Consider the following 26,054-nt stretch of genomic DNA (forward strand, 5'->3'; position numbering starts at 1 on the left):
TGAGGAATCAGTGGATGAGGAGGATGAGGATGACATCTTGCCTCCGTAGAGCCAGTTTGTGCAGGGACACATTAATTGCCAGCTTGTTTTGTGGGGGCCCAAACGAACCAATCATTTCAGCCACAGTTGTGTGGCAGACCCTGGCGCTGAAATGATTGGTTTGTTAAAGTGTGCATGTCCTGTTTATACAACATAAGGGTGGGTGGGAGGGCCCAAGGACAATTCCATCTTGCACCTCTTTTTTTTCTTTGCATTATGTACAGTTTGGGGCCTAGTTTTTCAAACTGCCATCCTGTCTGCCACTGCTGTGTCACTCCTAGATGGGCCACGTGTTTGTACCGCCCAGTCGTGTCGCTTAGCATAGTCATCCAGCTACCTCGGTGCAACCTTTTGGACATAAAAACATTATTGTGAGGTGTGAGGTGTTCAGAATAGACTGGAAATGAGTGGAAACTAAGGTTATTGAGGTTAATAATAGCATAGGAGCAGAAAAACCTACAAATTCTGTGATTTTAGCTGTTTTAATGCTTTTTTTCAAAAAAATACAGATCCAAAACACAAAACCCAGAACCCAAAACACGGAAGGGTGGTTTTGGCAAAACCAATCCAGATCCAAAACACGAAGAAAGATCCAGATCCAAAACCAAAACACGAAAAGTGGCCGGTGCACACCCCTAATTTAAAGTACACCCACATTAGACAAAACTTACCTACAGAGGCTATTATCATGTGTCTTATCCCCATTGCAATGCGCTGGTGGAAAAACTGGGCCACTTACTCATGTCTGCCCCCCAGGCTAAAAGTTGCCAGCCAGCCCCTGACCACAGTGTAATATTCATAAAAGTATTGTGACACTGTTGGTTAGTAATACTGACTCACGTGTAACCAGCCAATGAGCGTCCGCTATATGTGAAGCGGCCTCTCATTGGCTGCTGGGCTGTAGGATTTTCCAAAGAGGCTCGTCTCTACGTAATTTTTTTAAAAATTAACCCTTTTTTTACAGCTATAACACACAAGCAGCTTTCTTATATCTCACTGATATGTGCAGGCTGCTTGTTTGGGAGAGTTAGGTAGAGAGAAGACACTGCAAACTCTGGTGAGAAATTTCCTTCATAATTTGCTACTCTGGGGAGAAATCCATTGGCCAACTCACTCTCAGCTAAACTCATTGCTTTGTAAATTTGCGAGTTTCAGAAGCATCAAATCACCCAAGTTTCGGTAATTATAATCAAGTAAAAAAAAAAAACACTTGATCAGACTCAAATCTTAGTAAAAGGAAAATGAACACAAGAATCATGGAACACATAAACAATATCAAAAAAGGGCTAGATGCATACAGCGTATCCCATCATTTTTTAGAAAAGCATGATAAAAATCCAGGAGGGCTTAAATTTACTGGTATCCAGAAAATATCAATGAATTGGAGAGGGGGAAATATCAGTACAACCCTGAAAAGATGTGAGACAAAATGGAATCATACACTAAGAACCTTAACCCCAGAGGACTAAATATGATATTGAATTAAATGCCTTTTTAGAAGAATCCTGAACAGTTTTATCCTTTCTATATAGCTTTTATACCATTTTATATTAACATAGTCTTTTGCCCCCCCTTTTTAAATTATCGTAATTTCAATATATTTTTTATTTATCATATAAACCATTATATCTCATCCATTTTAATCACGCATTTTTTATTATTTTTTTACATATTTTATTCATAATTAACAGCACTAGAGCACTTTTCAACATGAGCATTAGGTTACCGCTTTTTAATCCAAATTCCTGCCCCAATTTTAATTGAACAATAAAGTTTTTTTAAAGTTTTACAAAAACTGTTTTTTCAATCAAATATAAAAAGGGCAGATTTTTGAAAGTTCCCCATCCTTGAAAAAGTACCCCGCAGGGTATGAAACGCATTGGAGAAGGTGGAGAAGCAACCAAAGTACAGCCAGCATACAGCAGCAAAGGAGCTGCACTGTGCACGGAAGTGGGTGACGTCACACCACCCGTCCTGGCTGCCGGAGATCACAAGCCGCTCTTCCCTGCACCCGGCTATTGCAATACAGAGCCGCTCCTTCCCACAGTCGGTGACGGCAGCAGCAAGGAGAAGACCTGCCACCAGAGGAGGTAAGATAGGGCTAGCTAGTTCACAATGCTACCTCCGGTCTGGCTCCACTGTGGGGTGCGCCATACAATTACTGTTTACAGACTGAAGGACTCTCCACACTTAGGTCTCAGAAGAGCTATAAACATCTTATTGTTTAAGATTAAAGAGCATGTTTTATTAATATATTAATATATTTTTTAGATATTTTTTATTATTTTTTATGCCCCCATGTTTTAAAGTGCTCTAGTATACACACATTTCGTTTTATAACATTTTCCCATACATTTATTATTTGTTACAAGTTTGCAGATTCACTGTTGACAAAACACCTGTTATTAGTTTTTGATACATACTGATATATATTGGTAATACCTGTATATCCTACTTTATACTCATTTTTTATACAAACTTACAAATCAACACAACACCTATTATTAGTTTTCAATTTTTATTTATAGCGCTCGTATTCTAATAATATAAAAGGAAAGATATTGTCAAGCCTGGGCACAAGACCAGAAAAGCCACGTCTTGGGTGTGGATTTTTTTTAACCCATATCCTGACAACAGTTGTGAAGGCATCTGTACCATTTGTGAAGCCAAAGTTAGTAGAGCTAGGGATATTAGCCATCAAGGCACCTCCTCCCCATTACATCATTTGCAGCAAAATCATACAATTTATTTAACAAAATTATAATAATTTGAAAATTAATAACAAGCAGTCCAGTATCAGCTACCAGCAGTTTGGACCAGCAGTACCAGAGTAGGGTTCCCCTGTATTTTCCAAAACCAGCACCTGACTTTTTCTAGTGGGAGGCTGATGCCACAGCCAGGGGAGCCCCCCAGCCAAAGCATCAACCCCTGGGGTGGTGGGTGCCAGGTTGATAGTGTAATGTGGAGTAAAAAATAGAAGTTAAATATCGTCTTTTGCTGTGGAACTACAGTTTCCAGCAAGCCTTCCCTCCCCCGCATGCTGGTACTTGGAGAACCACAATTACCAGCATGCGGGGCATTACGAGCCCGATGGCACCTGTAGTTCTGCAGCAAAATAAATATTTAAATAAACTCAAGACACACCATTCAAAGCAAAAGTTTATTAAACATACATGCACTCACACATGTACACACACATGCACACATACTATGTACCTGTGAAAAAATACCCATACTCACCATCTCCTATGTGTGGATCGGTCCTCTTTGGTCCAAAGTAGGCATCCTGGGCTTGGCAAATTAAAAAAACAAAAGATGTGACCCATGTACATTAGTACTGTTCTTTGCAAATGAGAACTTAGTGGCGGGATTTCACTATGTAAACCCCACCACTGAGCGCTCATTGGCTGAGAGAGGCAAGCCTTCTGCCTCTCAGCCAATGAACGATTCTCACCATTAACTTCAGTGGTGAGAACCGCGCGTGCCCATTTAAAAAATGGTGCCTCAGCGACATATTTTACATTCAAAGATTGCCGCCACGAGCCAATCATGGCTCGCGACATCATCACCCCACTTTTGGCTGGCTTATATAAAGCCAGTGTGAGGTGCTGTCCGGCCTGTCCGTCGGCCGGGAGGCAGGAGAGAAGACCTGCTGAAGCAAGAAGACGCCGGAGAAGTCCTGGTTGGGCGGCGCCCTCCAGATGAAGTCACCATGGAAGTCCTGGGGCAGGCGGTAGCCATGAAAAAGAGGTTAAAGGCTGCTGCCTCCCAGGTGAAGGTGCAGAACAATAAAATAATAAAACAAACTGTATCCGTTTTTTTAAATATTTCTTTTACAGAGTTACTATATGTACTGGCGGGCCATTAATGCCCCGCTTGCTGGTACTTGTGGTTCTCCAAGTACCAGCATGCGGGGGAGGCTTGCTGGGACCTGTAGTTCTACTGCAAAAGACAATATTATACTTTGCTTTTTTTTAAACCACAATACACTATCAGCCCGGCACCCACCACCCCAGGGGTGCCAGGGATAGCCCCGGGTTAGCAGCCTAGGCCTGGGATAGCCTGAAGAGGGGGACCCCTTTATTGGGGGGGTCCCCAGGGATCCCCGGCCTGGGCTGACTAGCGGTCAGGGTTAATGTTTTGGCTGTGGGGCCCGGTGAAAGGGTTCCCCTGGCTGTGGCGTTATCCCCCACTAGAAAAATTCCGGCGCTGGTTTTGGAAGATACAGGGGAACCTTACTATTTTTTTTCCATGTATTTCCAGAACCAGGACTGGCTCAGAGCCCAGTGCTGGTTGCCCTGAATATACGTTTGTCCCCTGTGTTTTGGCAACCAGAACTGGTTCTGAAAAGCCTGGTGCTGGTTGTGCTTAATATGGGGGACCCCTGCTTAATCTTACCCCTTCACGCCTTTCTGTCTGCCCCATCCACACGGCTCTGTCTTCTCCCTCCATCCACCATACTCTTATTCCATCTGCTCATCTCTAAGCTCTGTGAAGACCTCAGTTGCATTGACTGCATGTGTGTATTCCAATGAGCACACAATTCTGTGAATTAGCAGCTCCACCATTTTGTGAGTGACAGCAATCTCCCTCTGTGAGAGTGCTGAATCTGCAGTTAACCACATGGTGTCATGGCATACCATATCTGTATTATGCAAGGAACATGTCCATTAAGGCGTCAGCCTTAATGATCGTAATTTCAGTGCTTTTTGAAGTTCGAGTGGCAGAAATACAATAGGTTATGTGAAATTTCAGATCATGTCTGAGAAGCCTTAATGGGACATGTGAAACCGTAAGGTTTTTTTTGTCTATGGATATATATATATATATATATATATATATATATTTACATAGTATGTGTATATATATATATTTACATAGTATATATATGTATATATATATATATATATATATACACAGTAAATATATATATATATATATATATATTATATACATACAATATCAGCGGCACTCCAGTATATGAAAAAATTCACAGACGCAGGTATATCTGTGAATTTTTTCCTATACTGGAGTGCCGCTGATATTGCTGCCACGTGTTGGCATGCTTTCAGAGGGCAACCAGGACTATTATTACCTTTCCGTGGGAGTGCCATCCTACTGTTGGAGATATATATATATATATATATATATATATATAAACTTTGATATCAGGTCGCTCTCATGGGCTTTATCACAAATTAACCAGAATCTCTCCCTTTGTATTCCAGGAATACAAAGGGAGAGAGTCTGAATAATTTGTGATAAAGCCCAGGAGTGCGTCCTGATATCGAAGTTTGCATATGTTGGTGTGTCCGCATGGTGGTGTGCACCCGGGTACATGTTCAATTGTTGAACTGGAGTGCCGGTCTTAATGCAGGATATATATATATATATATATATAAGTCCACAAAGTGAAGGCACTACTCCTTGTTTCAATATTCTTATCACAAAATGTGTTTTATTCACCACCCAGTAAACACAACACCATTACTGGAGCATATTGTCCAAACCTTGTAAAATGCATGTAAAGCGGTTCATATAACAGTCAAAATACTTATGCAATCAATGTCTGTCGACTTCGGTCCACTTTAGGGCCGTTCTAGACTCACAAAGACTTGTCAACAATCCAGCGTGGTATACTGCTAAGGCGCAACAAAAAAAGGGGTTTTGTTGCGCCTTAGCAGTATACCACGCTGGATTGTTGACAAGTCTTTGTGAGTCTAGAACGGCCCTAAAGTGGACCGAAGTCGACAGACATTGATTGCATAAGTATTTTGACTGTTATATGAACCGCTTTACATGCATTTTACAAGGTTTGGACAATATGCTCCAGTAATGGTGTTGTGTTTACTGGGTGGTGAATAAAACACATTTTGTGATAAGAATATTGAAACAAGGAGTAGTGCCTTCACTTTGTGGACTTGTTTGCAGAAGTATCAATTGTGGATACTTCCATGAAAGAGCACACCCAGGATGAATATATAAGGACAGTGCATAAGCCTACAATTGCATATATATATATATATATATATATATATATATATATATATATATACAGTATATACTTATAAAAGCAAGTCAGAATTGAGTAATGATTTAGTCCACTGTATATTTTGATAAAATATGCTTTTGAGGTTAAATAAATGTTCAGTACCGAAGGTCATATACTGTATTTTTCGGTTGTTACAGAACATTCATCCATATGCGTTGTATATAATACACAACTGATATGTAATAATATAAGTGAGTTAAATATAAACAATTTCTCCATAAAAAATATTCATCCTAGTTTCGTTAAATTGTGCACCTTAGAATAAATAATTGTGCACCTTAGAATAAATAATTGTGCACTGTCACGATCCTGACTAATTTTTCCCATATTCTCCTATGTGTTATCTCTGCGTTGTTGTTCTAGCTAGCACTGAGGTCCGCTCGCTCTGTGGGCCTGCTTCAGCAGTGCATGTAAGTCTGCTGGGCTCGCAAGAAGGCCAGCCTGAGTAAGCTGAGGCTTACTCAACTGGCCGGCCACCTGGTGCCATCCATCATTGGGACCATTGACCACTGATGGTCGTAATAGTGATCCCGGCCTACGACCTCCGTCGCAGTGCTGGGATTGCAAATGCAGCAGGGGGTGTACTGCATGATCCCGCACGCAGACTGTCATTGATTGACAGTCTGCTGCCATTTGTGGGCAGGGAGGGGGCAGCGACAGCCTCGGTTTCCTGAAACAGAGGCATGTCACCGCCGTTGGGGGCGGGGAGAGACCTGGATCTCCGTCAGCTGACAGAGATTTTCTGGCCTCTTCCTCTCATCTGCGGTGGTCGACTTGGGTCACCTTAGCCAGCCAATGTTCTGCAGAGTATCCGATGCTGCGTTGGACAACGTAGCTCGGATAAGTAATGCAGCAGGAGGTATGGTGAGGAATTATATCTCTGTCTCTACTGTGGGGGTTCATATAATTTCATTAAAGACTATTCCCTTTGCAAGTCAAATCAATGGTGACAATTGTCAGCATCACAGTATTCGTGTCTCCAATTCTTTCCGTGTGCCATATGCAGTTCCAGCTTCCTCAGCCCTGGACAAGGGGGTTATGACTCCCATTCAAAAGGAGCTTCAAATGTACGATTGGGGACCTGTGACAAGAAGGTCCTTCTCCAAATTTGGGAATCAAAAGAGTATGTCCAAGTCTCTCATAATCTGAGAGACATCTGATTCTTAAGCCTCAGGAGGGGCATCTGATCGCCAGCCTTGGAAGATGTATATGATGTTCTGACATCAGATGGGTTATCTGATGGTCTAGCTCTAGAAGAGGAATGTGAACCTTTAGCTTCAGGAGGAAAATCTGATCTGCCAACCCCAGGTGGGGCCTCCAGTTTCTCATCTCCAGCAGAGAGTCTTCAGAGCCATAGAGGCAGTCATGGACTCCTGTCAGACACTTCTTGAGGGTGCCATCCTGATGTCGACCAGCATGATTCAGGTCTTAGATGAGACATCTGAACTTCTGGATTCTGCCTGTTCCGGTAATAGCCAGATTCTGCTTAGTTCAGTTCTTACCGATTCAAGTTCCTCTGGACTCTATCCAGTTCCATGCGTCAATCTGAGGACTACTGCGGTTCTAGCCGGTCCAAGTAAATCTGATTCCAATCCAATCAGGTTTTGACTCCTCCGGTTCCAACTGGTTCAAGTAAATCAGATTCCAATCCGGTTTTGACTCCTTCAGCTCCAACTGATTCAAATTCTTCTGGATGCAATCCAGTCCCACCCATCTGTCCAAGGTTCCTCCGGTTCCAGCCGGTTCTAGAAAATCCAATTCCAATTTGGTTCAGTTCCATTCGCATCCTATTGATTCAAGTTCCTCTGGACTCAATTCAACTCCAACTTTGGCTTATACCAATTCAAGTGTCTCCTTACCAAATTTGGTTCCTAATGTTGATCCAAGTAGACCAGGAGGGGTATTTGAGTCTTCAACTCAAGGAGAAAAGTCTAATCTGCTAACCCCAGAGGGGGTTTCCAGATCATCAGCCCCTGGAAGGTCTTCAGTATCACAGACTCTCATATCGACTCCTGTCAGTCTTCTCCTGAGGATATTACTCTGTTGGATGACAGTTTGATTATTACTTTTTTGACTCTTTGAATTCTGCCCAGTCAATCAAGACTTCTAGTATGTCTCAGGTCGAAGAAAAGCCATCTGAATATCGGAGTTCTACCCGTTCTGGTTCCAGCCAGATTCCACCTCCAGTTCCAAATGGTTCAAGTGTCCTTGGACTCAATCTGGTTCCATCCGTCTGTTTAAAGGCTCATTCAGTTTCAGCCGATTCCAGTTCCTCTGGGCTCAATTCGGCTATATCTCTTGGGTCGCGTAAAAGACTCAAGTCAATTTCAGACATGACAGTCTCTCATCACTCTAAAGTTCTGCAAGCTAATTCCATTTCTGCTCCTGAGTGTGCATCACAAGTTTCAACCTGCCAGAACTCGCCTGGTGCTCCAGCACCCATTTACTTTGACGGTGATGTTACTCAGTTCCATGCTTTAGCACGCCAATACTGCATTGATATTGAGTCGGGAACACCAATTAAAATTACTGCCACCAATGTTATCAAATGCTTTCTCCTATCCTTTAGAGGTAAAGCCTTGGAATGGATTAATCCACTCATCGAAACCAAAGATCCGTTACTTAGTGATCTCTCCGCTTTCATTAAAGCTGTTCATAAAGTATTTGCTTCAAAACCAGTCTGTTTGGGACCATCTAAGTATCCTTCCCAATATGCCAAAGATCTGCCTATCTGCCAAAGCTCCGGACTCACTGTCAGTCGGGAGCAGGTTAGCGCTGTAGGAGGTCACACACATGCAGCGCTAACCTTAGTAAATGGTTCGGGTATTCGTTTTCTTTCTTTTTGCATAGACCCCCCTGGATGTTACATAGACCAGCGCGATGGAGGAGCTGAGTATAGGAACTTTATTGCAGGTACTCCAAATGGGATTCTACTTGGAGAAGGGGACGTGATCACCTGGCAGCAGGTAAGTATATGTGAGTGGGTAGGTGCATGTAATAAACTTTTACTTGTCACGGTGTGTATGTCCTGTCCTGTCATATTTAACTATTTATTTTACAGTGGAGGTACAGGTGCCGCCCGTCTGCTGGCACTTGTAGTTCCACAAGTGCCAAAGGGCAGGCATGCTGGCACCTGTACTGCCACTGTAAAATACAATAGTTACTACTATTTAACCATTTATTACCCCTGTACCCAACGCTCCAGGGGTGCGGGGAAGAGCCCCGGGCTTCAGAACAAGCCTGGGGTTTCGGGAGAGGGGGGCCCCTTCTTGGAGGGCCCCCACCTCCCCTGAGATTCCTGGGTTGGTCTGACCGGCTTGGGGTAATAATGCTTTGGCCACAGAGCCCCGGTGAAAGGGTCTCCGGGCTGTGGCATTACACCCCAGTCGTTTTGGACCGGGGCTGGTTTTAAATATAGGGGGTACCCTACGCAATTTTTCCCCCCTATATTTAAAACCAGGCTGGCCCTGCAGCCTGGTGCTAGTTCTTAAATTATGGTGGAACCCTACTCATTTTGTTCCCCGTAATTTTAGGATCCAGGAATGACTGGCAAGTCTGGGACTGGTTAGGCTTTAGGGGGGGGACCCTATGTAATTTTTTTTAACATTAAAAACACTTTATATTCGGTATACAGGCAAAAACATGCACAAATCACACTGATCTGTGCATGTTTCTGCCAAACTCGTAGCTCAGGAGGTGAGTGTTTAAAACCTCTATTTCACAGTGAGTTTGCTACAATCTCACACGAGATTGGAAACTCGATTCTTAGTAAAGTTGCGAGCTGCATCTTTTTCATGTAAAGTACTACCTATTTTGGCTGATGGTGAGTTTTTTCGAGTTTGCAATCTTACATGAGTTTTAACAGGGTAAAAACAGAACTCACTTCCAAACTCACTCGAGTTTGTCTTTAGTAAGTTTGCGAGATGAAAACCATGCCTAAACTCACGTGAGTTTACAAACTCACACAAACTCAAAGCTTAGTAAATTTACCCCATAGACTCTGTTGTTTACAAGAAAAAGATACCAATACTCACTTTGGATAGGGACTCTGATTCCGATAGTGAGTTTCTATATCACTCAAGTTACAATATTCTTCCTAGTCATGTATTTTCCCAGGAAGAAATTCCAGAATTGCCAATGAAAAATGCATATTCCCATGAATAGTTTCCTCATGGATGTCAGCCAAGTTACTGTGGGGCTACAGTTTCAAGTACCTCCGTTTCAAGAGAGGATTTTTATGCCATTGATCCAATGGACTTTCTAGGTGAAGTAAACTTTCTTTACAGTGATGACTAATGGTCCACTTGTTCTGACGATGAAGGTCTAACCTTTGAAGATGAAAATTGGGAAGACTTCTGAGGAGTTCAGCTTGAATATGTTCATGAGTTCTGGATTCCACTTCCAGTTGTTTTTGTAATGGAATTCCTCTTCAAGTACTTCAGAGATTCAATGTGGGTGTCCGGAGTCCACCCATGAAGGATGGGGTACTGTCACGATCCTGACTAATTTTTCCCATATTCTGCTATGTGTTACCTCTGTAGTGTTGTTCCAGCTAGTGCTGAGGTCCGCTTGCTCTGTGGCTGCACATCACTCCCAGATGACACAGAGGTACGCCTCCACTGCACATCGTATCCAGTTGGCTATGAGGTCTGTCCACACGGTTCCTGCTCTGTGCTCTCAGTGTGTTTACACAATGCTAGAACTCAGGCTGCACACCTGACTGGCTGGCCTCAATTGCCAGTACAACGTCACTTCTGCTGAAGTTACAGCTCTGTGCTGAGCTCCCAGGTACTCGGTATCTGAATGGTTCCAGTCCGTGTGATTCCAGTTCCAAGTCTGGTTGCAAGTCTCCATTCCATCTGTGTTCCAGTCTGGGTTATGCACTGAGACTTGTTCCTAACCACGATCGTTGGTCCCAGCCAATATTTCCAACCATCGGTCCCAGCTGATATCTCCAACCATCGGTCCCAGACGATATCTCCAACCATCGGTTCCAAACTGACCCAGTACTGCAACTCATCATTATCGGTCCCAAATTGATCCAGTACTGCAATTAATCATCATCGATCCCAAACTGATCCAGTCCTTCAATTCATCAACATCGGTCACAAAAGATCAAGTTCATCAATTCTTAAACATCGGACTCTTATCAATTATGTTATTCAATTCATCAACATCTGCCCCAGCTGATTCAAGTTCAGCAATTCATTAAAATCGCACTCAGGGCCTGATTCAGAACCGCTCGTAAGCGGACGCTCGTTCGCTCCGAGCCATGTTCGCACAACTGCGCATGCGTATGGGTTGTAATACGCATGCGCGAACCAGTCATTGTGGTCAGAAATTGTGTGCTCGCAAAATAGCGAATGCCTGCTAATTTGAGTGACAGAATGAGGCGTTTGTAGGTGGTAACAGGGGAAGGTGCTTGAAAACGGGGAGTGGAGATCCGAACGCAGGCTTGCCAAAAGGTCAAAACGGGTGTTTTAAGGGTGTGCATAATTAACAAAGCAGCGTCATCGACCACGTCACTTGGTTGTCTCTAAGCCTGAACTGTTCGCATGATTGCGGTAGGAAAATCCAACCACAAGCACTGCGAGCAGTTCAGATGCCTTTTGATGTACTCGATTAATCAAATAAATAGCGGAGATGATGTAGGATGCGAGCGGCCAGGGGGCGTCTTTACAAAATAGCGAGCGCATATGTCGTTCGCTCGCTCAGACATAGAGGCGTCAACAGACCGCAAAGAGCGAGCGCTCAATTTAAATAGCTGGACCCTTTTTCTAAACGAGCGAGCGCAAATAGCGTCCGACTCTGAATCAGGACCTCATTTCAATTAAGTTCTTCAATTCTTCAACATCGGTATACACAGTGGGATAAGGCCTGCAGACTAACAGTACTTGTTTACACAGCGGGCTAAGGGCCTGATTCAGGGCCGCTCGCTAGAGCGATCGTTCGCACAATGTGTATGCAAATTGCGAAGGCAGTGCTACCGCACAGCAATGCGTTTGCACGCCCCGTATTTCTTAGAGAGCAATCACATAGTGTATGCAAACACCCACCAGCCTATTTTAAGATGCCCACTTGTGCACGTCATGTCAAGGAAGTGTATGCAACCATCGGAACATTGGGTAACATCAGATGCTGTCGTGGCACTTGAGTTTGACCATACACTGAAGCAAGCACCGCGAGCACTTCAGTTTAAAAACAAGCCAGGTGACGTATACTATGATGCTGTCTTTTAATTATGCACACCTCTAAAACACCGTTGAGATGCTCAGGCACGCCTGCGTTTGCACCTCGACCCCCCCATTTTTAATGGCCAGCCCGTTACCATCTACAAATGGCTTCCCCTGTCACTCACTCTGCTGGGCTGTCTATGCGCAGTGAGCTAATGCATTGTGAACTTTCGCTAAGGTATGCACATGCGCACTGCGATGCATATGCATAATGTATACTATCGGCAGCAGCGAGAGTATGCAACTTAGCGAGTGGGTCTGAAGTAGTTCCTAAGGCCCAAGGAGTCACAGTGCTTGTATACACAGTGGGCTAAGGTCCAAAGAGTCACAGTACTTTTATACACAGAGGGCTACTGCCCAAGGCGTCATGGTGCTTTTAATTTATACACAGTGGGCTACTGCCCAGGGAGTCACAGTACTTTTATACACAGAGGGCTACTGCCCAAGCAGCCATGGAGCTTTTAATTTATATACAGAGGGCTACTGCCCAAGGAGTCATGGTGCTTGTATACACAGAAGGTTACTGCTCTAGGAGTCACTGTGCTTTTATACACAGAGGGCTAAAGCCCTAGGAGTCACGCTGTTTGTATACACAGAGCGCTACTGCCCAAGGAGTCACGGTGCTTTTACTTTATACACAGAGGGCTACTGCCCAAGGAGTCACGGTGCTTGTATACACAGAGGGCTAAGAAGCTCATTCAGACCCTCTCGCTAGATGCGAGTGCTCATTTGATGCGTATGCAAATTTGGCTAAGTGATGGCAAGGCAGGCGATCGCACGGCAAGGCATAAACACGCCTACTATGCCTTGGTGTGCGATCACTGTGTATGCAGATGCCCACCAGCCATTCATAAGACACCCACTTGCGCACGTTATCTCCTGGAAGTGCATGAAACCAATGGTACATCGAGCACCATCGGATGCAATAACAGCGCTAGAGGTTGACTATACACTGCGATCACTTCAGTGTGAATTTCAACCAGGTAACGTGTACAATGATGCTGCTTGTTAATTATGCACGCCTCTGAAACAGCGTTGAGACACTCAGGCACGCCTGTGTTCTCACCTCCACTTCCCCGTTTCTAGTGCCCTGACCCTGTTACCACCCTCAAACGGCCTCTGCTGCCACTCATTCAGCTGGCCTGTGTTATGCTGAGCGAGCGAATGCTTCCTGATCTTTCGCAGTGGTTCGCGCTCGCGCACTGCGATGCATGCGCACAATGTGAACCATCGGCAGCTACGAGCGAACGCTTCTTAGCAAGAGGATCTGAATCAGCTCCTAAGGCCCAAGAAGTCATGGTGCTTTTATACACAGAGGGCTACTGCCCAAGGAGTCCTGGTGCTTTTATACACAGAGGGCTACTGCCCAAGGAGTCCTGGTGCTTTTATACACAGAGGGCTACTGCCCAAGGAGTCATGGTGCTTTTATACACAGAGGGCTACTGCCCAAGGAGTCCTGGTGCTTTTATACACAGAGGGCTACTGCCCAAGGAGTCCTGGTGCTTTTATACACAGAGGGCTACTGCCCAAGGAGTCCTGGTGCTTTTATACACAGAGGGCTACTGCCCAAGGAGTCACGGTGCTTTTATACACAGAGGGCTACTGCCCAAGGAGTCATGGTGCTTTTATACACAGAGGGCTACTGCCCAAGGAGTCACGGTACTTTTATACACAGAGGGCTACTGCCCTAGGAGTCATGGTGCTTGTATACACAATGGGCTAAGGGCCTGATTCAGAGCCGGACGCAAGTGGCCGTACGCTCGTCCGCCGTACGAGCGGAAATATTTAAATTCAAGCGTTCGTCCGTATGTTCGCTCGTAGCTAATTTTCCGCCCTATAGTCTCCCAACCCCTCCTCTAGCTTGCGACCGTTCAAAATAGCGACCGTTCGTCTCCTCTTTGGTTGCTTTGGTCGCTCGCACAAGTCAATTCCGGAAGTGGACGTGTCAGATTTCGATTACCTGCTCTTTCATTCTGCAAACATACTTTAATCGTTTCATGGCAATCACTATATTAATTACCTTAATTGCTATTCACATGTTTTCAATCCTTTTTTTTTTTTCATTGTCAATAAACTTTATTCTTGTCAGTGTGTGTCATTTTTACCGCAGAATACGTACGGTTTCACCAATGTTTTTTTTTTTACAAATTACATGTTTTTAGGATTGATACTATTGTTTTCCTTTGTTTTTTTTAGGCATATTTTAGTACTTTAATTTGTTTATTTAAATTAGCTTACGCATGTCACTGCATCAAGCCTATCATAATTCACATTATATTTGTGAGGGTGTAGGTCACATGACTCATACAATAACCAAAACAATGCGTTCTGTTATTTTTCAAAGTACATTAGCCAATCAAATTTTTTCAGGGTCCTTTATTAAAACTGTTATTTGTGGAAAAAATCATTGCCATCATGAGAGCCACAGCATTTACACAAAGCGAACTCCTGGTCCTCACAGATGTGATGAACTGGAGAATCACTAATCATCCGGCCCCCATCACAAACCTCCGCAAGCGGCTCGCCTATGCGGAGGTGCGGCGGCGGCTGCGTAATATGGGCTTCCACCGCAATATCGGGCAGCTTGAAAGGCGGTGGTCGAATCTCCACCGCAGGTCCACCCCCCTTTTGGCGAATTTGCATCAGCAAATAGCTGAAAGTAAGTGTATTTTTTTATCCTAAAAAATGCAAACATACCTGCGTGTGCATGTTTTCCATCTAGCCCTGTTTGTTTATTTTGGATAGACCTGCGTGTGCATGTTTTCCATCTAGCCCTGTTTGTTTATTTTGGACAGACCTGCGTGTGCATGTTTTCTATCTAGCCCTGTTTGTTTATTTGGGACAGACCTACGTGTGCATGTTTTCCATCTAGCCCTGTTTATTTTGGACAGACCTGCGTGTGCAGGTTTTCCATCTAGCCCTGTTTGTTTATTTTGGACAGACCTGCGTGTGCATGTTTTCCATCTAGCCATGTTTGTTTATTTTGGACAGACCTGCGTGTGCATGTTTTCCATCTAGCCCTGTTTGTTTATTTCGGACAGACCTGCGTGTGCATGTTTTCCATATTTTTTTTTTGGTACATTTTTGGTGGTGTAAATTTTTATCTAAACCCCCCCCCAAAAAAAAAAAAAAAAAAAATTTTATCCATCACTTAGGGGCTGAGCGCAGACTCCGACGTCTAATGCGAGCAAGACGTCGGCCTCGTCCCCTATCCCCCACTCCCACCCAAACCTCCTCTCCCCAACCTTCCCCAAATTCCCCCTCCAGCCCAGACCGGCCAGTCCCTGAGGTCCCTCCCTCTCCGAATATTCCCATCCCTCCAAATTCACCCTCACCTCCACCCCCCCCTCTCTTTTCATCACCCTCCCCTCCACCCCCTCTCTCTTTTCATCACCCACCCCTCGCTTTTCCTCTCCCCTCCACCCCTAGTGAAATCTCCCCTCCTCCATTGGACCAGCACTGGCCCACCTCAGAGGAGGACGATGTCGGGGCTCCTGGACCAGGCATCAATCTGACCAGTATGTTTCCCTTTTAAACTATGCTTGTTTTGTTTTTTTTTGGTTTTTGGGTGATGTTGTACTTTTGCCTGTGCATTTCCAATTTGTTAAGTATTTCGAATGTTTTGGAGATATATCTTTGAAAAACAATGTCTAGGATGCTTTCCCCTTACACATATCACACATGTCCAAACACTCATACTTGTGTCTTTCTAGTTTACGGTAACAACAAATTTAATTTTTTGGCGTACTTCCCCCTTTTTTGGTTGTCTTTTTATGTGTAATTTTTCTAGTTTGTATTTATACAATCTTTGTGTTTTCCATTTCTTTTTTTCTCTTCAAAACTTTTTTTTTTTTTTTAAGTATAGTCTGAATTTTAAGCTGTTTGGTAACATATAAATTAAGGTGTCAGTTTAGTAATCCACACTTTTTTTTAAACCCACAGAGGACCAGAGGCGTTTGCAAGCAATGCAGGAAGGCTTGCACACATTGAGGGGCCATGTCATCGGGATGCTTGTGGTCCTGGATCACATGTTGGCGGTCCTGCGGCACTAAATTTTTTGTTTGTTTTCCCCTCAAAAAGTTGTTTAAAATAAAATATATTTTGATTTATTAGAGTCTCATTCCTTGTCTGTAAATATTAGATTGTTTAACCTTACATAAGTAGACTATTGGAGCATGAGTTTTTAAGTAATGTAAATTAGATTGTAGAAAGCTCAAGTAAGTATGTATGTAAGCTGGCACATTAAACACCTAACAATACCAATAGGTTTGGAGAATTACCAGGTTTTTTTTTTTTTGGGGGGGTGGGTAATGTAAATATTAAAGCAAACCTGCTTAGGCCTAGATTATAAAACATACTGATTCACCATAATCCCTTTGGGGTTTGTTTTTCGCCACAAAGCATGTTAAACTACTTAACAATTTAACACATTACAGGATTAGCCATTATGAAAGTTTGCATTTTTTGGCCCAGGTTACACATGCTTTTAATGTACCAACATCAAGCAACGTCAAGCAAAAATTTAATACACACAAATAATAAACAGAAAGTGAATTGTGACAAAACAATTCACACAGTGAAAACACACGCCAAAAAACAAAGACCCCAAAAAAAAAAAAAACAACACTCAAGAACTGTTGGAAGAAGGAGCAGGCCAACATGAATCCACAAATGAGGCGAAGAAATAATTGTTCCCGAAGTTATAACCAATGTGGCCACATGAAGAGAATTTTGGGGATCAGGTAGTAGGCATCGTTTTTTCGGGTAATTTTAGGAAATAAAAGACAAAAAAAAAAAATAGTATTAAAATTGGCCATTAAAAACTTACATGTCTACATTGTGTCAATTAACCAAATGTTTTACAATAATTACCTAAAATATCTGGCCACCACATCATCGCGTATGGCCCCCCCACATACTGACCTCCGACCAACCTCGGGGGGGCCATCCTCAGGCAAGGCATCCTCTGGCTGCATTGGGACACCACTCCTTATGGCGATGTTGTGAAATATCCAACACAGGACCACAATTTTCGAAACCATATCCGGCAAATACATGAGCTCGCCACTAGAGCGGTGGAGGCATCTGAATCGGCCTTTTAAAAGGCAGATACAGCGCTCCATCACCTGCCTGGTGGCTGTAAGTGTGGAATTATACTCACTTTGTGGCCCTGGTGTGGGAGCCAAATAAGGAGTGAGCAGCCAGGGCGTGCAAGGGTAACCACTCTCTCCTGTGAAAAAACAAAAACAAACATCAGGACCATTGTGTAACAAGCTTTGCATTGGTTACCACGGAATGTGTCAACTTACCCAGAAGCCACGCATCACCAGCTTGTAGGTTGTCTAATTTGTGCCAAATCCCTGATTGCCGGATGACGAAGGAATCATGTGCACTCCCGGGGAATTTGGCATTCAGGGACAGGATCTGGAGGGAGGCATCACATACCACCATTACATTCAGTGAATGAAAGTGTTAGCGGTTCCTAAAAATAGCCTCCAGCCTTGCTGGAGGCTGAAGTGGTATGTGAGTGCCATCCACAATCCCTATGATGTGTGGGAAGCCAGCTATTTGGTAAAAATTGGGAACACTAAGGGAACCCATATCCACTGGCATTTGAATAAAATGATGGAGGTGTTTAAAAATGGCCTCCATCACTGCCCTCAGGATCCTTGAAAAGGAGGATTGGGAGATTCCGGCAACTATTCCCACCGTGGTTTGAAAGGATCCTGAGGCACAGAAATGTAACACCTACATTAATTGCGTAAGTGGTGGTATTGCTGTAGGACTGACAATTTGCCGTTCAAGATCACTCTCTATTAATGAGAGAGTGTCTAGGATGATTTGTGGAGGAAGACGGTATCGTCTTAAGACCTTATCATCTGGCATTCCAAAAAGGGTGACACGTGTTCTATATATCTGGGGCCTTGCACGCCTACGAGGCCTACGCCTAGGACGAAGTTGAGGTTGGTTGGGTTCTGGAAACATGACCAAGATAATACGACCAACATCAACCTGAAATGGTAACCCAGGTAGTTATTGTTTGAGACAAATGTGAACCAAAAAAAACTACTTATCTTTTCCAATAAATCCAAAGATGCTTATAGGCCGGGGTATTGTCATGAGTAGAAAAACCTACATTTCAAAATTTTAAAATATATTTAGTTTTTTTATCAAACAAACTTGTATTCTAAACACATTTTTTTTTCCAAAAAAATATAGAAGGGAGCACACATTAGTTAGGAAATGCACGCTACATTTAGTGGTAAAACATGACTTTACATTTTTTACACCAAAAAAAATTATTGCGCTAAATAGTTTGCATTTTTTATTGGTTAATAAGGAAACATTAGTGCGATAAATAGTTTGCATTTTTTACTGGTTAATAAGGAAACATTAGTGCGCTAAATAGTTTGCACTTTTTACTGGTTAATAAGGAAACATTAGTGCGCTAAATAGTTAGCATTTTTTTACTGGTTAATAAGGAAACATTAGTGCGCTAAATAGTTCGCATTTTTTACTGGTTAATAAGGAAACATGAGTGCGCTAAATAGTTTGCATTTTTTACTGGTTAATAAGGAAACATTAGTGCGCTAAATAGTTCGCATTTTAAATTAAATACAACTCTAACTATATTTCGCTAAAGAGTACGTTATATTTCTTGTTAAGACATGATTGTTTAAATTCAAAATGAAAATTTACTCTGCAAAACATATGCGAAGACCAACACATCGAAATTGTAACTTCATGAACCAAAAAAAACTTACCAAAATCTGATAAATAAGTCACAGTCCAAAAACGTCAGTGGGGCAATGCCTAAATAACTAAAAAAAAAATAAAAAAATAAGTACTAACATTTGGTTATTAGATCCATTATTTTTTAAGGAGGTTTTTAAAAAGACTTACTCAAAAAAGAACCAAAAAAGAAAATAACCAATTCAAAAAAAGCGAACGGAAACTAAAAAAGTCAGAAAACCAAAACCAATAACAAACTCCAAAAAACCGCCTCAAACCACAAACCACGCCAACAATCCACTCCTCCAAGCTAAACCTCCAACATTCATCACCCGCCACCTCGACTCGAGTCGCACCAAGCCATAAATAATCTTTATTTTCCCGCTCAAATTAAGGACGGATAATAGGATCGCACAAACAATGATGCGGACGAATAATGCTGACGCATGTATAAATATGTCACTGAAATTCACAAACGGTCTGCTGTAGTGAAACTTTACTCTCTAAAATGGCTACAGAGCAGCAAAACACTGGCCAAGAGGTGCCCGGTAAGTATTTGTTTCTTTTGTATTAAAGGATTATTTATACCAATAATTTTGGGAATGTTTGACATAAAAATGTAAAAAATGTTTTTTTACAAAAGGAGTGGAGGATGCCATGTCAGAGGCTGCTGGGCCTAGTCGGCCTAAGAAACAAACGGAAAAAAAAGGCAGCCACAATTCACAAGAAAGGAGATGGAGGTTTTGGTCCAAATGTGCCATGACAATCTGCCACAGGCAGAAAGGAATATGGGTGCAAGCCAGAAGTGGAAAATGTGGGATGACATAGCCAGTGCTGTCAATAGGGTGGGTGAGTTTGACCGTGCAACCCGGGATGTCAAACGCCAGTACATAAAAACTACATTTTAATAAAAAGTGGTTGCAGGGCCAAATACTGCAGGAATAATGCCAACGTTTTCACCCACAGATGGAGCGATTTCAAATATCGGCTGAAGCAAAAACTGGCTGATAGGGCTAGGCATGCAAGGGGGACAGGTGGGGGTCCCACCCCTGTGTCATTGGAGCTTAATGACTTGGAAGAGCTGGCCCAGGGGTGTGTGCAGGATGAGGAGGTGTTTGGCATGTCCAACATGGATACGGACATGCCAGACTTTGCGACTCCTCATGTTGTCCCAGGTAAATGTTGTTATGTTACCAACTCTGAAATGTGTTTGTGACAATATGTAGATTCTAATGTTACTCTTTTCTCATTTTTCTCACAGAGACACAGGCGGATGAGTCTGCTCCAGAGGGGAGCCTTTGCCGCAGAATTTCTGCTGGCTCTGCAGGGGAGGAAGCAGTAGATCCGGCTGGGGACCCTGCAGAAGCCAGTCCAGGGCAATCCCCCTCGCAGGCAGTGGCCCTCCTCACAGATCTCAATTTTAAATCAGATCACCACACGAAGATTCTGCTGAGGATGGACGCCAGTCTGCTACGGGTGGCGGAGGCCATGGAGCAAAATGCTGTGGCCAACGTGACCATTGCTCAGGCCCTGGCCGCAAATACTGGGGCCAACATCAGGATTGCAAATGCCCTGGAGCAGATCGTTCGCCAGCACATGGTGGAGCCGGCCTCCCTTCCTGCCGGAACATCAGGACCCTCCACCTCTGGCACAACAACAGCCATCCCTCCAAATGTGCCTAGCCCTATGCCTAGTCCAGAGGCCCCAACATCTGCCTCTGGACAGGCCAGCCGAAGGACCTCCCGGACCCGGTCAGGCTCCCACCCTACCCCGGCCAAACGGGCCAAAAGGCGATTACAGCACTGGCTAATTTTCCCACATTCCTTCTGTGCTTGCCCCATATTCCTTAAGGGCCAAAACTTCCCTCTCCTTTCTTGTGAATTGTTTTTACATTGTGTTATTTTGTGTTGGGCAACTGCCACTATTTGTGTTTGTGTGTTTGTTTGATTTTTTTTTAATTTATTTACGTTATCCAGATGTGATTTATGACAATTACACATAAAAAAAAATGTGTTGAAACAATAAAACATCTGGCAAATCTGCTCAATTGTATTGTGAAATTATTCCAAAACTGGTTCATAGGTAATCCCGCAAAAAAACAACAAAACGGAAATCTACACATTATTTTGGATTCCGAAACCAAAGGGTTAAAAACCATTTAGGAGTTGTAATGAACACTTTGCCCAAAAAAAAGGACGAGTTTTTTCTTGGCCCCTTAAAAATGAAGAAAAAACACAAACATAATGACAATATTGTTGCAATAAAATAACTCCCAATACAAAATGCAAAAACACATATTTTTCTCAAAAATTGGTACGCTAATTGATTGTCTATTCCAGAAATTATCAGCTGAGTAGTTCACCTGCGTACGGTTTTGTGCTACTAAAAAAATACTATTTGATAAACACATTACAAGCTTGTTTTCAATTCTAAGTTGATTGTTTTTCTGGCAACAATTGATAAATCGGAAAAACATCGAAGAGGCACAGGAAGGAGGAAGAGACCATCGTCATTGTGGTAGAGAATACCAGACCACAAGCTGAACGAGCAGTTTGAATGGAAAGTGGATCAGACAGTGACGTATCACTTGTTCCGTTCACATTGGCCGTTCGCATGAGATAATTTATGTACGCCCAAAAAACGCCTCGACACGCCTGCGTTTTCCCATCCCCACCCCCGTCAACGCCCCAAAACGGGCTGTTCTGTCAATCACGGTTCACTATGAGCGTACGGCCACTTACGAGTGGCTCTGAATGAGGGCCTAAGTCCCAATGAGTTATGGTGCTTGTATACACAGAGGGCTACAGCCCAAGGAGTCATGGTGCTTTTATACAAAGAGGGCTACTTGGAAGCTTTGTTTACTTTTTTAAACTTTTTTTTGTACACACAACCACTTGTGAGTCTCGACACTTTAAACAGCAGAGTATAGCGCAGCATACATCAGTGTGCAGTGTGCCCCCTATACACAGTCACTTTGCCAGCACAGTCACTTGTAAGTCTGGACACAGTCACTTTAATTAGCAGAGTATAGCGCAGCATACATCAGCGTGCAGTGTGCCCCCTATACACAGTCACTTTGCCAGCACAGCCACTTGTGAGTCCTTGTACACAGCCACTTAATCAGCAGAGTATAGCGCAGCATACATCAGCGTGCAGTGTGCCCCCTATACACAGTCACTTTGCTAGCACAGCAACTTGTGAGTCCTTGTACACAGCCACTTAATCAGCAGAGTATAGCGCAACATACATCAGCGTGCAGTGTGCCCCCTATACACAGTCACTTTGCTAGCACAGCAACTTGTGAGTCCTTGTACACAGCCAGTGAGTTTCAGAAGAGCAGTGGGCAGCGTGCGGAGCGTGGGAGTGAAATGGTGCCGAGTCCCGATGTCGGCGCCTTTTGCAGAGGTGAACTCTCGCGAGAATCCAACGTCAGGAGGATGATGTTCAGCCTCGCAGTGGGATCCGAGTCAGGCGGGAACACCCGCAGCTCGGGTGGACTCGGATCCCCGCTGTTCGGAGCGGTTCGGAATCCACAGAATCCGAACCGCTCATCCCTACTAATAATATAACTATAAATGGAGATTTATTCATTTCTACAATATGAGAAAAATAAAAAGTTATTGTATTGTTTTATATGGTTTTTGTTTTTGTTTTTCTAATGAGAAAATATGTACATATGCTTGTATGTAAAGGAGAAATTCACATATTATATTGGATAAGTTACGTAGAGGTTGAGCTGAAGAAATCATTTAATATTTTTATCTTCCTATTCACTAGAGACTGCCATATTCCCCAGAATAGTCTGTCCTGGAATATTTCACCTTCAATGTCTTATTGTTATTTTTCTATACGCAACAGCGGATCAGAATAGAACAGATATTAAGAGAATGCTGAATTACTGTCTACTAGTATTGGCAAAAACAGAAATTGCTTTGGAACAGGAGGCTCATAATTAGACTTCTCAGTTATGGAGACTGAAGAGTTGAGGATTTGGTATATGTCTAATCGGATTCAGTATGATTTACCGCCGACAGCGGCATCCCGGCAGCACTGAAAATCCCGATCGTCCCCAGTTAAGTATTGTCTAACCTATTCTACCCCCTTACCCTCCTTAGGGGTGCCTAACCCTAACCTCCCCCCAAGTGCCTAACCCTAAATCCCCCTCTAAGTGCCTAAACCTAACATTCCCTTCCCCGCCACTTAAACCTAAGTTCCCTGGGGTGGTGCCTAACCCTAACCTCCCCCCATGGGGTGCCTAACCCTATCCTCCCCCCATGGGGTGCCTAACCCTTCCCCCCCTTCCCCTAGCCTAAACCTAACCTCCCAGGGGGGTGCCTAACCCTAAGTCCTCCCCGGTAACCCCCCCACCCACAGCTGTCTGCGCCCGTAGCCCGGCTTACCTTCGATCGGTAGGCCAGGTGTCTGGCTCCTGGCGTAGGGAAAATGACAGGCATCAGGATTTCGACGCCTGTCATTTAATCCTTGCCGGGATTATACAGTCAGGAGGCCGGTGGTCGGGATTCCGTCCGTCGGTTTCCCGACTGTTTCCCGTCTAATCCTGGTAAGACCTATTTTTTTTAAGTAGACAAAATGTTAAACTTGAGTGAGTTGTTGGCCTGTGTCAAATAAAAAAATACAGAAGACAGATGCTTCAATAAGCAGCTATCATGATTAAACCAATCATCCACACTTTCACCGCAAATAGTAGCAGCGAAAATTTGAACTACTGAAATTCCAGAGTCAGAGATGTACACGAATGCCGCCGCATCTGTGAGACTGCGAAGATATGCAAATGCTGCAGCAGCCGGGATTTATTTTGAGATGCCCAACGGTGGCTTCACATATCCAAGTGACTGTGTAGAAAGATACAACATCGGTTGGAGATCATCGGACGTCTGAGTAACCCTACGGTTGCGCAGATTGGGTGCAGAAACTAAGAGCCGTATTAAATTTGAGCGGACCCGCGATACTTTTCCGCCTTCCAGACATTTCAATTCAATTGATGTGACCATGAAGACTTGCTTCCCCCCTTGCTTCCAGTAAGTTTCCCAGGGTGTAGACAAAGGGCCTGATGCAGAGATGTATGCACTGCTGATATTCATGCAGTTCAAGTGATTGTTTGCCGTTGCGCATGCGTGTAAGCCACATTGCACACGCTCAACAAATGTTTTGCTAATAGGAGTCAGTTAATACGTTTGCACAGAGGAGTCAGTTGCAAAGTGAGTGACAGGTATTCAACATTTGGGGAAGGTAATGGGGGGTGGCTAGGCAAACGCTTGTGTACGCGCAGTGTGAATTATACGCATGTGTTTAAATCACACTGCGCGTACGCAAGCCAGTCTTTGCGATGTGATTTTGGTTGCTCGTAAGCCATTATTAGGTCGCTACTTTGAGTGACATATAGTGCCGTTTGTGGGTGGTAACAGGGGAAGGTGCTTGTAAACGGCGGAGTTGTGTTGTGGACGCAGGTGTGTCAGGCCGCCAAAACGCCATTTAAAGGGCGTGCATAAGTAGCAAAGTAGTGTCATTGTCCATGTCATCTGCATGTATTTCAGGCCGCACTGATCGCAGTGCCTGCGGCGGGGAAAGGCAACCTCAAGGGCTGCGAGCAACTCTGATGGCTCGCAATGTTACCGATTAATCCTACAATTCCCAGAGATGACGAATGGCAAGGGGGTGTTTTTATACATTTGCGAGCGCTCTTTGACGTAGCTCGCTAAGACATAGAGGGCGTCCTTATGCAACGCAGTACAAACGCTTCATTTAAATAGGCGGCTACTTTTTGCTAACGAGCGGCCGCATCTTGCGATCAGGTCTGAATGAGCTCCTTAGTCCAAGAGAGATTTATACCGTGTCATGCGAGCTGCCATTGCAACAGCGTTGAAACACCGGCAACAGAGAGACCCGTTGCACCCTATGCGGCCTGCTCCAAGCCCAAATTCACTTACATTTTCTTGGAGCCCTATGGGGCTGCTAGTACTTTTAAGCGAATCCGAGCTGCCGTCAAGCATGCCTGTTGTCGTAATGGCTTGCACCTGCGAGTTTATCACAACTAATTGGATTGATTCCCTACTTTGATTTGGAGTCAACATGTCGACAAACTTTCTTGCTCACATCCGCATTGCACTGTAATGTTTAATGTTTTTAGATCTGAGTCAGGACTGGGCTGACGGGTTGTAGCAGAATAATAGTTGTAGGAACAGAGGTCTACTCATAGGTGAAAGCCATGTGGTAAATGCCTGGTGTCTTTGGAGAGGTCAGTGATACCTGCAAGACTCTCAGGACCTCATTCAGAGCCGCTCGCAAAATGCGAGCGCTCGCTGTGAATGAGGGTGGGCCTTTCTATGTTCAGAGCCGACCTCCTGGCTGCTCGCTAGGCTGTGGGTGACCACCCACAGCTTTAGCGAGCGGCCAGGTTGATGGTCGCGATGGTCAAGACCATCGGGGCTTGCGACGAGACCCTTGTGGTAGGGTCTCATCTACCACAAGCCCCAGTGAGCTTTCGGCTCTATTAGAGCCGGAAGCTCACCACTGACATCACGAGTGATGTCAGTGGGGCTGCCCCCAAACGGCAGGTGTTCCGTTGGGAACGCCTCCATTTGGCCAGCCACCCCCCACCCCACCTACAAAACGGTGCGAGCTGTCGATCACCATCGACAGCCACCCCTTTTGTAATGAGCCCTGGAGCAAGAGAATTTCTCTCTCACTCCGGGGCTTCCGCACGCACAGTGCGGCCACTGCACACGCGCAGGGCCTCAACATCGACCCACTTGCGAGCGCTCAGTGCTTGCGAGCGGGTCTGAATGAGACCCTGAGTCTGCCCCTGGAACCAATTGAGTGGAACTCAACCTCCATCATTAGAGGTAACAATGTTATAATGAGTAGTGAGTCGCAAAGAAGGTCAGGAGCTGCAATACTGGGCATAAGCAATATAATGCAGGACAGAAGTAAATTAAAAAGTACAATGAGGATAAAGGCCCTCATTCAGAGCCGTACGC

At 44.1% G+C, this 26,054-nt stretch overlaps 1 pseudogene; it reads left to right on the forward strand.

Moving 5' to 3' along the window:
- Positions 1-26,054, forward strand: part of LOC148540456 (immunoglobulin superfamily containing leucine-rich repeat protein 2-like) — an 81,171-nt pseudogene that overhangs the window by 49,973 nt on the left and 5,144 nt on the right.

The sequence above is a fragment of the Taudactylus pleione genome, unplaced genomic scaffold (genome assembly GCF_031769625.1).
Source record: "Taudactylus pleione unplaced genomic scaffold, aTauple2 ptg000019l, whole genome shotgun sequence".
In the NCBI taxonomy this organism is placed as follows: Eukaryota; Metazoa; Chordata; class Amphibia; order Anura; family Myobatrachidae; genus Taudactylus; species Taudactylus pleione.